General features: G+C 34.7%; 1 protein-coding gene across 3 annotated transcripts in view; it reads right to left on the bottom strand.

The window, feature by feature from the left end:
- Window positions 1–16,369, bottom strand: part of LOC134751511 (transcription factor EB) — a 192,156-nt gene that overhangs the window by 68,199 nt on the left and 107,588 nt on the right. The window contains exon 1 of one of the 3 annotated variants that reach the window (XM_063686937.1): window positions 1,117–1,183. The exons of the other annotated variants lie outside the window; for them this stretch is intronic. The gene's annotated coding sequence lies outside the window, so the exon portion shown is untranslated. Of the gene's footprint in view, window positions 1–1,116; window positions 1,184–16,369 lie in introns of those variants that run through there. 3 annotated transcript variants of the gene reach the window in all.

Raw genomic sequence — 16,369 nt, 5'->3', positions numbered from 1 at the left:
ACGGTATTTTACCAGAAGGTACCTAATATCTCACTGTCAATTTTAATAAATTCTAACATTTTCTAAGGTTGTCTGGAAGAGATCGCTTTTTAGCGATAAGTCCGCCTGTTGTTACCTACTCACTTATGTCCTGTCTTTGTTTGTAACATGTATTTTTCTTTGTAGTGCACAATAAAGTATTTTATTATTATTATTATTGTGTTATAGGTACTTGGTTATTTATGAAACTTATAAATTATAATATTGGTTTTAAATATACTCTGGTTTACATGTTCTTTGTAAGTGTATTATAACTGTGAAGGTTAAACGTATCTCTAGTAATTCATATGCAAATGAAAGTTTGAACAGTGAATACCCATTACTATTACGTATTTACTATACAATACCGGTACGGTAATACCAGTAAAAAACTTGATTTTAGAATCACACCCTCATAACCCCACAGGTGGGAAATCCCGACAGGCTCCAACTTTGATATATATTTATGACATATATTAAATTCAAAATTGCTCGGGCCCCGGGGATAAATCAATCATTAAAATATTTATCATTGAATGAAATAATTGAATGACAGATGATTTGTGCCATTGCCAGCAAAAATGTAGTTGTCGGTATCTAGTTAAGATGCAGTAAGAAATATACTTTATAAGTAGACGAGATATACTATAGTTGGTCAAACCAAATTGGCAGTAAATAAGAACAAAAAAAACTATACTCATCCTTTTCGTACCTAGTACTAGTGTAAGATAAAGATAGTATGATTCTCTCTGTCTATGTTTGAAATAAACAGTCCTTTGACAAACTATATCTTTTGGCTAAAAATGGCACTTTTAAGAATGTAATTAGTCAATGAAAACACACTTGACCAATCAAAAGCTTATTTTAGTTAGATATTAAACTATCTGTCCAACTGTCTCTATATATTTGTATGTCTTTTATTTTGTAATTATCTGAGCAACAATGTTTATAAAAAAGATTATGAGTAGTTCTTTCTGTTAACTTAAACTACAGCTTATGTATCAAATATTTGCTTCAATCATTACTCATACGGAAAAACACAAATAGGAAGAACAACACGCGTAACGTTTTTCGAGTAATCTAACTAAATAATCAAACCTTTAATTAACAAAAACCCAAAACAAATCACATCACTCCTAAAAAAACGTCACCAGCATCAATCACAATACAAATACACTTTGGAACTTTTAGTTAAACTTTCGCGTATTACGCGTACGGTTAAAGTGTTTGCGGATAACGCACGGCAACGTGGGGTAATGTAATACGTCAGGCTGCGACGGGGCACGACGCGGTACTGCGGAGGTTTATCATACAATCGCTGATAGTGACAGACTGACAGATAGCGGTCGCCGCGCGCGCCGGTCGGTCGTGGGTCAGGCGGAGTTAAATACAAAAATGCTTCTTTGGTGGCCGAATCGAATGATTGTGATACTGATACGTATGAGCATTGAGTCTTCGCTTAATCGACGTTACAGTGAGACCGTGTGGAAATGCCACTATAAGTAGAAACGTAATAATTAGGATTTTGACATTTAGTGGCACTAGCACTTTGTTGCTTGACAAGTCGATGCAGCTTTGGATTCTCTAATTTTACTTTTAGGCGATGCATAGATAATAACGTAATTTAAACGGTTCTGTTGACAGATGCTCATTGGCTCTGAAATAAAAGTTAGAATTTTAGTTCTATATAAAATTGACATAATACAATATAATAGCATAGAGTAACTTATACTAGAGCGGTACTGTCATAGTAAATTTTGTAACCCCAGTAAATTCACTGCCATCTGTCGACACACTTTAAAACTAAAAATAAATATTTATAAAAATACGATAAAATGTATTTAAATATGGATAAATGTTTTTTTTATTTGCATTAATTATTTTTATGATTTTGACCCATGCTCTTTCACTTTAAAACTAAAAATAAATATTTATAAAAATACGATAAAATTTATTTAAATATGGATAAATGATTTTTTTTATTTGCATTAATTATTTTTATGATTTTGACCCATGTTCTTTCACTGATATGCCAAAGCTAGTAGCGCCCTCTAAACGAAAATCAAATTTTATTGATTTTCGAGGCACGTTTTTTTCTTAGACTGTATCCATCTATTACGGAGTTATATCTATCATTGGTAGTAGTAATCACTTTATTATACACAACACAGGTTTACAAAAATAAATTACAGAAATGGAAGTACAAAGGCGAACCTATCCCTATAAGGGATCTCTTCCAGCTAACCTCACAATTACACCTCACCCCCCAACCCCTCCCCCACACCCCACAGATAGATAGATAGATATATTTATTTCTAATTGGAAATTACATGTTATTTTCACTTAAAAATATCACAAATTCACAAAAAGATCGTCAAATGTAAACAAAAATAATAATAACACCTTATGTATATATACCTCATTATTTACCTAGCTAAGAAACTAGTCAATGTCATCCATCAGTCCTTTCTCAAATTGAATATTGAGAGACTTAGCGATAAAGTAATGGACTAGTAGTAATGACTTTCATACTCTTTCGCTTATCGCGCACTATAAACTTCAAAAGGCTTCTACAGATGTAACAAACGGCATGCATTTTAGATAATTGTTGGCTAAATATGAAGAAGCAACGAATCCATTCAATCGACCAAATGCCGCAAAGTATTGGAAATCGCATGCGATTATCGGTGATATTTGGAGAGGCCATTATGTTTATAGTGGTATTTAACTATTTACACACTATCACTACGCTAATACAGACTATAGTGGCAGTTCTAATAGACCGCGGGCCAGGACCAGATTTCCATGACCAATCGCCTCCCGGGCGAAAACTCGTATAGTGGTTAACGGCTATGTATGATGAACCCTTGTGAACGTCAGCTGCCGCTCCGTTGGTGGGTTGAGAAATGGCAGCAAAAAAGTCTATAAAAAATCATTTGTCTTCGTCTCCCGCTTGATACTTTGTCAGATGATAGTTTAGATGCTATTGTGAATAAACAAAATCGTCAGCTGTATCACTGTGGAAAGACCGTCAGCTGGTCACATGAACATGTAAAAAAGAAAATTATTTTCAGTCATCGGTGTCATCGCCTCCCGTTTGATACTTTATCAGGTGATAGTTTAGATGCTATTGTTAATAAAACAAATCGTCAGCTGGTTGTATCGCGGTGGAAAGATCGTGTTACGCCTTTCGGTGGCTGCCATCCCTCAACCCACCAACGGAGCGGCAGCTGACGTTCACGAGGGTTCATCATACATAGCATAGCCGTTAACCGCTATACGAGTTTTCGCCCGGGAGGCGATGACTGACGAAATTTGCTCCTGGCTCTCGGTCGCAATAGATGTGGCGTCTCTTACCAAGAGCTCATTAAGCGAGTAGCTGACTGCATATATAATTGCGTTACGGGTTACGGATATGGCAGCCTTGATAGCGGATATATCATCTCCGCACGCACGTTAAGAATTAACTAAGTATTTGTGACGTTTTCAATCAAAAGGTACATTGTCGGTTGTCGATAAGGTTGATTTCTAATTGAAGCTATAGCGCCTTACTGACAAGCGACAATAAGTACCCTTTTGCTTGAAAACGACACATTTTAGGATAGGATCATTAATCTATTACTTGTGGCTACTACTAGGTGTAATATATACACACTCCAAGCCAAAAGTACGGAAACAAGCTTTTATGGCAAATTGATGGCAATAAAAAACTGTAATTTTCATGCGATGGATTTTTTTTTCTACTCAAATATCGTAAAAACTGGTAACAATAATTGCCAGATCAACATTTTGTAAGGCAATTAAAGTGTGATACGTAACTTTTCCAAATTTCATTTTTTTTTATCTTTATTACAATATATTACATTTTTTAATTTATTTCGGCTGTATTTTTAATCCTTTGAGGTTGCTTAATGTGTTTTTTTATATACCACGACGGTGGCAAACAAGCATACGGCACGCCTGATGGTAAGCAGTCACGTAGCCTATGGACGCCTGCAACATCAGAGATATTACATGCGTGTTGCCGACCCTTTAAAAACCTGTACACTCCTTTTTTGAAGAACCCCAAACTGATTTTGGTTACCAATAATCAATTTAAATATAGGTAAACATGAGTTACTAAAAAAACGTTATTTCCATACTTTTGGCCTAAGGTAAATTTATTCTATTTAAGACAAATTGACAATGGTCGTAGGAAATCTGTGGTACAACAACACAACCGAACTGTCTTTGGATTTGATAGAATTGCTCTATCAGTATTAGTTGCCTTTTAAAAGAAAACTGCGTCAAAATGTTGTGAGCGATAAAATATTGTACCAAAAATAAAAAATTTGATAATTAACTTATTAAAACTGATTGTTTCATCTTGGATCAGCTTCAACACAGACGAAGACGTGAGCAACTTATTTAGTAATAAATAATAATAAACACCATAATAATTAATTACCTACTAGCTTTTGCCCGCGACTTCGTCTGCGTGGAATTAGTTCCAGCAGTTAGAGTAAGTATAGCGCTTGGATAAAATGTAATGGCAATAATTTTGATGCTTAATAATTGCTTACACCAATTAACAGGCAATTCATTAATTTTTTCATTTGCACCCCCCTTTTCACCCTCATTAGGGATGACTTCCGACATGAAAACTTTTATCCTAGTCCTTCCTCGGGACTCAAACTACAACGCTCTTAAGCAGCTATGTGAACTTAAAGCTGCCCATTTAAGAGTTACAAGAGCTGAAAACTCGCTGATTCAGCTCTTATACAGCTTTTATATTCAGCTTCAAGCGTATTCGTACTCCATTATTCGGCTGCTATACAGCTATCTGTGCTACTTGGGATGTCCTTCCCCGGGACTCAAACTATTTCTATGCCAAACTTAAACTAAATCCGTTCAGCGGTTTAAGCGTGAAGAGGTAACAGACAGACTGACACACTTTCGCATTTATAATATTATTATTATGGATAAATACCTACGACACGATATTGTCGCGGCGGCGCACGCCATGGAACAATCACTCGCTCAATATTCATGATTCAGTAGAGGACTGCCGTCTAGTCACGATTTTGGATGTTAGTGCATTTGTTGAAGCTACATCGGCTTAAGCCAATTAAAGGTGACATTCGGAAGGCAGCTGAATTACTGTTGCGGGTCCTATTAACTGTAACGGGGGAAGGATTGAACGTTCTAATCACGGCAGTAATGCGGCAACAATCAAGTAAATTGACAGCGACAGTGCCCACTCCACGACAGAGCTAACCGGGAAAATCGAAGTTCGCAAATTGCGGGTATTTTTCTCTGTCACTCTAATTACGCCTACATTGGAGTAAAAGAGAAAGATCCCCGCAATTTGCGAATTTCGGTTTTCGCGGTAGCCCCTCTGGGCCCACGGCGTTCGCGTTCGCAACGAGATCGCCCATGTAGGGGTTCTATCTACCCAGCCCGTCTACCTCTACCCTGCACTAGCGTAGTGTTCTTGTTGTTGCTCATTTCTATTTTTTAGGGTTCCGTACCCAAAGGGTAAAAACAGGACCCTATTACTAAGACTCCACTTTCCGTCTATCTGTCACCAGGCTGTATCTCAGGAACCGTGGTAGCTAGACAGTTGAAATTTTCACAGATGATGTATTTCTGTTGCCGCTATAACAACAAATACTAAAAACAGAATAAAATAAATATTTAAGTTCCTATACAACAAAGGTGATTTTTTGCCGTTTTTTGCGTAATGGTACGGAACCCTTCGTGCGCGAGTCCGACTCTCACTTGGCCGTTTTTTTTTATAATTTTACATTTTTGATAATGTTTAATAAATTGTTTTGTGTATTAAATATATATATTATTAACTAATACTAACAGGGCAAGTTAAATAAAAACTTGTAAAAAACGAAATGAATCTTCATATTTAAACTACTTTCTTACTCTTTAAAAACTTAAGATGTTAAAAACCTTGTTCACTATCACATCAACTTCCTCAAACGCAATGAAATCTTTAAATAAACACAAAATTATAAAAAAAATTATAACCTCAGTGTAAGTTTACATTTATGCCGTACTCTTAGTTATCTTGGATAAAGATAATAAGATAAATAAGATAAAATACGACATTCTTGACAAGATTCTGATTTTGCAATCTCATGAGTGATGTTTGCTCTGATATGCGTATGAGTACCTACGGTTCACATTTTTATAATATTACTACGGCGCCTTATGGTAGGTTCATCATCATCATCATCATGTCAGCCGATAGACGTCCACTGCTGGACATAGGCCTCCCCCAAGGCTCGCCACTCCGACCGATCCTGTGCCGCTCGCAACCACCGAATTCCCGCGACCTTCACCAGGTCGTCGCTCCATTAGACGGAGAGCTGGTGGAAATTTGGAGTAGGTCCTTGAGGCAAGCTGAAAATTTGCCTGATGCTTCTCCTATCTTACCCTACCTCAGCACTACAAGTCTGGCTGCAGGGTAGCGGGTCTAAACCAACCTATAAATTTTTAAAGAATTTTTTTTTTGGTGCCCAAAAAAGGTTCTTGAGGCAATCTGTAATTTCTACAAGTGAAAATTGAATATCTAAATAGTCATAAAAAAATTATGCCAGACGATTTGGCCGGGTTGCCAGACGCGTGCAAAATATTTTTTCAAAAAATTCAAAAAAGGTTCTTGAGGCAATCTGTAATTTTTACAGGTTAAAGTTAAGTATCTAAATAGTCATAAAAAAATAAGCCAGACGATTTGGTCGGGGCCTTCTACCTGCCAGACGATCTAGAAAGTTACGTATGGCACTTACTCGCACGCAAAATTAAGTTTGTTATCCTGTATAAATGTATGCTAATACAAAGTTAATTTTGTAGTGCAGAAAATTAAAGATAGAAAAGTACAAATTTGGATGTACGATGTGATTGTGAGTATATATTTATGATAATTATGGGTATGAATAGGGTGTGGGCATAGTACATATGAAATTAGCGACAATATGTCCAGCTGTATCTCTATTGTAGATACATGGGTAGTTCATTAGTTATGACGAAGGCCTAGGCCGGGAAATATTTTTATTTTATTTTAATGTAAACATGGCGTGCATGGCTGTGTTCATGATTTTTTTTTCATCTTTCATATATCATATAATATAATTAAATAATAAATAATTTATTAAATAATTAATTAATTATTTTAGGGGTTTAATATAATTTTAGTCTAATTTAATTTTAATTTTAATCTTAACTGTAATATAATAATTTTATGTAATGTTATAATGTAATGTATTATGATCCTAAGTTGATTGAAATAAATGAATAAATGAAATAAAATTAATTACATCACACGTTTAGGGGGGGAGGGGGGAGGGGGTCAAGAAAATGTGACATGTTGTGAGGGAGTCACAAACTTTGTGACGTCACTATAAGTTATTTAAATTATTTTATTCGCTGTACAGTTAAATAACAAGTTTTTGGAACGATAATCGTTTTTAATCGTTTAATTTTCTTGACATGCAATGAAATATCGTCCTCATGTGCGTCAAAACAGCCTTCAAAGTATCACGTTTCGGGCGGAGCAACTCGAGAGAACTGTAAAGCGAGGTTTAGACTAGCAAGAACTTGCATGCAATTTACGTTACATTACCGACTACTAAGGTAAACTGCATTCAAAATGTTTATCAGATACCGCAATGTAATGAAAATTGCATGCAAGTTATTGCTAGTCTAAACCTCGCTTAAAGGAATTTCATACGAAATTGAGTATTTTTTTTTATTTTAATGTAAACATGGCATCTGTGTTCATGCGAACGGGCTAAACAGCTGAAATTTGTTTTAGTCGGAGCGCAAAAATAATCAAATTTTCTTTCCCGCGTAAGCAACCCTTAATTTATATTTAAAATAAACGCAAAAAAAAAACAAAATCTTTATAGGGCTGTATCTGCTAAAGCATGCGTCGTAGCGCAAAAATAATAAAATGTTCGTTCCCCTCTAGGTAACCCTTAATTTATATTTGAAAAAAAAAAACCAAAAAGACAAAAAAATCTTTATAGGGCTGTATCTACTAAACCATGCGTCGTAGCGCAAAAATAATAAAATTTTCGTTCCCCTTTATAAAACCCCAAAGTAATATAATAAAGAACACAATGAAAATCAAAAAAGAAAAAAAAAAGAAAAAAAAAATATAGGGCTGTATCTCCTAAACCATGCGTCGTAGCGAAAAATAATAAAATTTTCGTTTCCCTCTAGGTAACCCTTAATTTATATTTAAAAAAAAAAAACAAAAAAAAAAAACTTCATAGGGCTGTATCTTCTAAACCATGCGTCGCCAAAAATAATAAAATTTTCGTTCCCCTCTAGATATGATCCTTAATTTATATTTGAAAAAAAAAAACAAAAGAAATATCTTTATAGGGCTGTATCTCCTAAGCCGTGCGTCGTAGCGTAAAATAAATCAAATTTTCGTTCCCCTTTAAAAAACCCCAAAGAAATATAATAAAGAACACAATGAAAATCAAAAAAGAAAAAAAAAGAAAAATAAATTTATAGGGCTGTATCTCCTAAACCATGCGTCGTAGCGAAAAATAATAAAATTTTCGTTTCCCTCTAGGTAACCCTTAATTTATATTTAAAAAAAAAAAACAAAAAAAAAATCTTCATAGGGCTGTATCTCCTAAACCATGCGTCGCCAAAAATAATAAAATTTTCGTTCCCCTCTAGATATGATCCTTAATTTATATTTGAAAAAAAAAAAAAAACAAAAGAAATATCTTTATAGGGCTGTATCTCCTAAGCCGTGCGTCGTAGCGTAAAATAAATAAAATTTTCGTTCCCCTTTAAAAAACCCATGTGATAAATAAAAAACACAATAATAATAAAAAACAACAAAAAAACGTTATAGGGCTGTATCTGCTAAACCGTGCATCGTAGCGCAAAAATAATCAAAATTTTCCTCCCCTTTAGGAAAGCTTTAGGAGTTAATATAAAAAATTACCAAAAAGAAAAAAAAAAACAACTTTATAGCACAAAAACAATCAAATTTTCGTTCCCTTTCAAGGAACCCATAAGTGATATAAAAAACACAATGATAAAATAAAAAAAAAAAACGTTATAGGGCTGTAACTGCTAAACCGTGCGTCGTAGCGCAAAAATTATGAAATTTAAAAACAACGAAAAATAAATATATATATATATGGCTCTAGCTTCTAAACCGTGCGTAGTAGCGCAAAAATAATAAAATTCTCGCCCCCTTTTACCCCACACACTGAATAACCTATGAGTACATGAAACAATCACCATCATCATCATATTTGTATTATTATTTGTATTATTCAAGCATTAATAATAAAATAACAAATTCACACATTATAATAATTACAACACATTACTATTCTGTATTTAAATTGTACATGTATTTATTAAAATTACAATACATTCTTATAAATTCGGTCATATTACATTTACTATATCCCTACTAATACTCAGTGTACATAATTATCATAAATATACAAATATTCATAATCACAATCACATCGTACATCCTAATTTGTACCTTTTACCTTTAATTTACTGCACTACAAAAATAACTTTGTATTAGCATACATTTATACAGGATAACAAACTTAATTTTGCGTGCGAGTAAGTGCCATACGTAACTTTCTAGATCGTCTGGCAGGTAGAAGGCCCCGACCAAATCGTCTGGCTTATTTTTTTTATGACTATTTAGATACTTAACTTTAACCTGTAAAAATTACAGATTGCCTCAAGAACCTTTTTTGAATTTAAAAAAAAATATTTTGCACGCGTTTGGCAAGGTTAAAGACCCGGCCAAATCGTCTGGCATAATTTTTTTATGACTATTTAGATATTCAATTTTCACTTGTAGAAATTACAGATTGCCTCAAGAACCTTTTTTGGGCACCAAAAAAAAAATTCTTTAAAAATTTATAGGTTGGTTTAGACCCGCTACCCTGCAGCCAGACTTGTAGTGCTGAGGTAGGGTAAGATAGGAGAAGCATCAAGTAAATTTTCAGCTTGCCTCAAGGACCTACTCCAAATTTCCACCAGCTCTCGGACCACATCTCGTTGGAGGCCTACCGGCAGTTCGTCTTCCGGTACGCGGACGCCACTCCAGAACCTTCCGGCCCCACCGGCCATTAGTTCTGCGAGCAATGTGCCCCGCCCACTGCCACTTAAGGTTTGCAATTCTGCGAGCTATGTCGGTAACCCTAGTTCTACTGCGGATATCATCATTTCTGACTCTATCACGCAGAGAAACCCCGAGCATAGCTCTCTCCATTGCCCTTTGCGTGACCTTGAGCCTTCTTATGAGGCCCATCGTTAGCGCCCACGTCTCAGATCCGTATGTCATCAGTGGCAACACACACTGTGTGTTATGGTAGGTTATTATGTAGGTATTGCGATTATTATTGACTATGTGTATACACAATTGCACATATAACGTAGGTATTTAGTAATGAAGCGTGAACTATGTTATACAATACCCATAGGTATAAGCAAAAAGGATATAATAAGATAAAGCGGTACTGTCATAGTAAATTTTGTAACCACAGTAAATTCACTGCCATCTATCGACACACTTTAAAACTAAAAATGAAGATTTATAAAAATACGATAAAATGTATTTAAATATGGATAAATGATTTTTTTTATTTGCATTAATTATTTTTATTATTTTGACCCATGTTCTTTCACTGATATGCGTTAAAATGAGGGCTAACGCGTATGAATTCGCCGCTAGGGGCGCTAGTGTAGATGGTGGTCTTTTCCATAGTTCGAAATGTCAAATGTCACTTGTCACTTCAATGACTGACAGCTGTTCTTTAGTCTTTTGGACCACCATCAATAGGGGCGCCAACTGGTGAGCAAAAAAACGATAGCCCTCATTGCTAAATAACAAACGAAGCCGTCAACGCCCTCTATACGAGAGTAGGCCAAAGGTAGTAGCGACATCTAATCGAGAATCAAATTTTCTTGATTTTCGAGGCACGTTTTTTTCTTTTTTTTTATACCACGTCGGTGGCAATCAAGCATACGGCCCGCCTGATGGTAAGCAGTTACCGTTGCCTTAGACTGTATCCATCTATTACGGAGTTATATCTATCTTTGGTATAGTTTTACGTTGCTTTAGTTCATTCATAACTAAGGTACCTACACTGGTAGTGCTACGTCGTAGTCTGTAGCATAGTTTTCCCAATCACGTAGCGAAAATGCATCGTAGAGATAACGACAATGTGTCGTGATTAGTGTCGAATGGGTTCAGAAGATGCTAATCGTAATTCAATCAAAATTACATCGTTGAAATATCATTCTGGTGTCAGTGTACGTTCGAATAGCCCTGATAGTATCATTATGTCACTACACGCATAGAGTAACTTATAATAGAGCGGTACTGTCATAGTAAATTTTGTAACCCCAGTAAATTCACTGCCATCTGTCGACACACTTTAAAACTAAAAATGAAGATTTATAAAAATACGATAGAATGTATTTAAATATAGATAATTGTTTTTTTTATTTGCATTAATTATTTTTATGATTTCACTGATATGCGTTTAAATTGGTAAATAACAAACGAAACCGTCAACGCCATCTATACGACTGTAGGTCAAAACTAGTAGCGCCCTCTGAACGAGAATCAAATTTTCTTGATTTTCGAGGCACGTTTTTTCCTTAGACTGTATCCATCTATTACGGAGTTATATCTATCTTTGCTACACGTGTGCAAAATTTCGGCTTTTTATTCGCGTTTACCAGTTTACTAAGTTAAAATGACATTTTAACAGCATGTATGTACCTTTCATCTACGTCAGTTTGCAAATAAAATCAAACCGTCGTGAGGGAAATCTTACTAAGTGCTGCGGCACGGCGTCAATCGTCAATACTTCTAATTTGCTTCAGAATTTGCCGGTCAGTATTACGTTTTTTGGGGTTCCGTATCCAATAAGGAACATATATATAGTTTCATCTTTCATCATATCCGTTAGTCCTATTCAGATATCCTTAATTTTAAACTTTTATACCGTATTTTTGTTTGCTTATTTATTTCATTTCATTTATTTCATTTATTGACTGCAATCCATGGTACATATAGGTGTTATAGTCATTTTAATTGTAACAGCATGGACCCTGAATAGGGTATAGCAAGAGAATCTTAATAACTAAATACTTAAAAATACTTTGGTTGGTATTGGTTGTAAATATCTGCATAAATATTATTCGTGCCATCTAATTAGTAAAAACATTTTTGAAAAATCATTAAGGCACCTATTAAGGGGCCCACTGACTATCAGTCTGCCAGACGATATCGGCCTGTCAGTTGTTCAGAATTGTCAAATTTTTGTTCTAAATGACAGGCCGATATCGTCCGGCGGACTATCAATGGGCCTGTTTATGACTGGGTCTTTAAAATTTTTGTGTCTCGGGATCAGAACCAATTATTTCTTCTTCTTCTTCTTCTTCTTCATTCGGTCCCTCAATACTGGGGATCGTGACATCATGTCCACTGTTGAAGACCAGGTATTTAGTACCTTCCTATTTGTGTCTAGATAACATTCGATTTAAAGATCAAAATAAGCTTTATGGAGATAGCTGCAAAACCTGCAGAAGATTCAAATCCAGTCTTGGCCACTGGAGAGCTTAATCATTTGTCTTTTTTTAGAAAATATAATATGAAATATTTGCCATTTGGTTAAGGTTAGTTTAAGCGAACCTTCTTTGCATGCCTTAAGCAGAACGTATAAGACATTTTTATATTGACCTTGTTTTGTGTACTAAATTCTTGCAAATAAATAAATGATTTTAATGATTTATGATATCTCCAAATTGCTCATGTTCAGCAAGTCAAATGGTCTACTCATATCCCACCTAATTTAACAAATATTGTTGTCTAACTATTCAAAATTAGTCTTTAAACATTTAGTAACAGTACCTAAGTATCCCCAGTTTCAACATGTGGTCAAATGTCGCAAGGAGGCATGCGCGTGCGCGGCCAATTTGTGCGTCGTGAACACACCAAGGTCCCTGAATTTGGGAAATGTGATGAAATGTCACGTTTTTCAGTGTTTTTCACTAATTTGACACACTTTCTTTTTATTTTATTTACAGTGCTGATTTAAACTTTCACGATTTTTACTCATTATTATTCACACCGACGGGACTTAATCGCGTAAAGTAAGTTTTAAATTTACCTCCGACGTTTCGAGAACGGCGTTGTCCCCGTGGTCTCGGAGAAGACTGGCTAAAGTTGACATCAACATCTTCTAGGCGCGAGTTTTTCGAACTACCCGCACTTGATCTTGTTTATTAACTTGAACGTTTTGCGCACTAGGGATGTCACCGGGTCGACACACAACACTCACAATATTAGATTTTTCAACTTTCGATATTTGTTTTCGCTTACACTTATTAATGACTTGGTTCCATGTGGATGAGATCTTAAAACCTTCGTCTCGATTGAAATTTCTATGTTTTTTTTATTTCAATGGCTTCACGGATTTTTCTACTATAAAACCCACGATCTGTAGAAAGTATTCTAGGGCTGTGAAGCTCAATCCAGTGGTTTGAAACGTCGGAGGTAAATTTAAAGCTTATTTTACGCGATTAAGTCCCGTCGTTGTGAATAATAACTAGACGTATAATGTTGATGAAAATGATTTTTATGAATGGTATGATTTTCACATACTACATATTGAATCTTTGACATTAAATAGGCCTTAAGGACTATCATATAATATAAGTACAATTTTTTTTTTCAACTTTAAACAACATAAATGAGCGAATTTATTTAAAAAATTGAATATCATATTGACTTGAGATGTAAAAACTTTAACCAACTCCTATATGTTGCTGCTAGCAACAGCGTTTTTATGATAATTATGTATGTAATTTCCTTATTTTTTTACCGATAATAAAGAGAAGTATTTCCTTTTAAGATCCGATTGTGGAAAAAAACTCAATAACGGTATTACAATCCAATTTACATTCAAATGAATCGTGTTAAACTGGAACCCATAAACAAATGAAATTAAATATAATTTTACAAGTCTTAATTACTACTTTTCTCCAAAATTCTATTTTTAATTTAAATTTATATTTGTATTTGAAGAGTGCAAACTTCAATCTTTAGATTAGAATTCAATTTAAATCCAGTAATAATATAAATTTAAATTTTACAATTATTATATTTACTGTGGTGTTTTCCGATTTTAATTAAACCATCACTCCTATCTTGTTGTCACACTTATATGAGGTTGTGAGGTTTTCACATATAAAAACTGTTAGAACCACGCCGGAGCACAATAACCTACTTAGTGGGTATCAATACATATTGCGGTAAGTTATTGTAGAAAATAACAAAGTACACGCTAAGAAATACTGAAATCCTTGTACGCTACAGGTGACATAACAAACGGCTCTGATTGGCCACAGTCACGATCCGCAAACCAGCCTGTCACGATAACTTGTATATAATGTAACCGCACATATACGTCAAGTGTAGATGTGTTGATAAGACAGGTGTAGGCAACCTAGGTATGGTTGAAAATGTTAAGTAGGTAGCGAAATCTATTATAGTCATGGATTTCGATTTCAAACTACATTTAAAGCCTACCTAAAAATGAAAAGAAGAGTGTTTAAGTTAGGCATCATTTCAGCCTCATACTATTGGCTCTCTCATTGCGTTCGAGCGCCAAAATACCTCGACAAAAATGGGTGCCTTTCATCCCTTGGTTAACAATCTACTATTACACAAATCGACCTAGTCTTACAGTAAGCTCAATAAGGCTTATTATGTGGGTACTAGACGACGATATATTATCTAAAATACATAGCTACATATAAATACTTGAAAAATGAAAATTATTTTATTACATTAATAAAATGTTACATTACAAGGTAGTAGGTTGGGACTTCCTATTAAGTATATTATACCTGTATCAGGAAGCCCCGCTCCTCCGTAGCAACAAGTTGTAGTTTAACAAAAACAGAAAGATACAATTTTATCTACATTAAATGTGTGTGTGGGGGGGGGGGGGGGTGTAGGTGTAGGTGTATGAATGGGTATGTGATTGTGTGAGTGCAGGTGGTGAGGTGATAGGTGATGTACTTTTCGGAACTTCTTATATATAGGTACTGTAAAGGATACTTAAATAAATAAATCAAATAAAAGATATGCACAGGTTGCCGACGTATGTATGACGTTACTCTAGGCGCCGGCGACAGTGCTTCAGCTATTTACTCTTTATATATTACATATTACAGTAGGTATATAGACATCACGTAACAGTCTAATACTCAGTCAAGGTCAGTGATTACACGTAATATCTCATAATTAATGTATGTTACATAGATAAAAGTAATAACATACATAATTACATATTCTTGTGAGTGGAAGTGGGCATATCGTTTGCGAGTTGCTCTATGATTGATTCTAAGGTATGTCTACAGGAAAGACGCGAACACAGTTTTGTGTTTGACCGAAGTACTTTTATGTTTTCTAAATATCCGCATTCATTTTTAAAGGGCCTTAAAACTTTAAGGTACCTAGCTCATTTTACTTAAAGGAAACTTTATTTTATTTTTAAAAAGAAACATAACTGCATTTTTTTTTTCTTGTCTCGCCCGGGTAAAATACTATATAAAGCCTGACCAGAAATATATGATCATTGTCAAGAGGGCGCTGTTATTCTCATGTATAGGGTGACAGTTCTGTATAGTATGAAAAAATTAGTTCCAATGAAATTCCGCAACATGGCGCGTGATCATATATTCCTGGTCAGGTTTTATTACACATTTTGATGTATAATGTGATGGACATTTTGTACGACAGACGAGTGTAAGACCACCTAATGTTTCTTGGACTTTTAACATTAACTGTATCAAAGATAGATATAACTCCGTAATAGATGGATACAGTCTAAGGAAAAAACGTGCCTCGAAATTCAAGAAAATTTGATTCTCGTTCAGAGGGCGCTACTAGTTTTGGCCTACAGTCGTATAGATGGCGTTGACGGTTTCGTTTGTTATTTAACAATTTTAACGCATATCAGTGAAAGAACATGGGTCAAAATCATAAAAATAATTAATGCAAATAAAAAAAATCATTTATCTATATTTAAATACATTCTATCGTATTTTTATAAATCTTCATTTTTAGTTTTAAAGTGTGTCGACAGATGGCAGTGAATTTACTGGGGTTACAAAATTTACTATGACAGTACCGCTCTAGTATAAGTTACTCTATGACTGTATCAACTAGTGGAATAAAATAGCGGGTGTTTATATTTATTATTTTTAGTTGGTTTCTTATAAAACTACTACACAAAGATTACTACACATTTTTTGTGTCTACTACCCATAAATA

The sequence above is a fragment of the Cydia strobilella genome, chromosome 22 (assembly GCF_947568885.1).
Source record: "Cydia strobilella chromosome 22, ilCydStro3.1, whole genome shotgun sequence".
NCBI lineage: Eukaryota > Metazoa > Arthropoda > Insecta > Lepidoptera > Tortricidae > Cydia > Cydia strobilella.
Note: the sequence above shows the minus strand (reverse complement) of the source record. Positions and strands in the feature narration are given on the sequence as shown.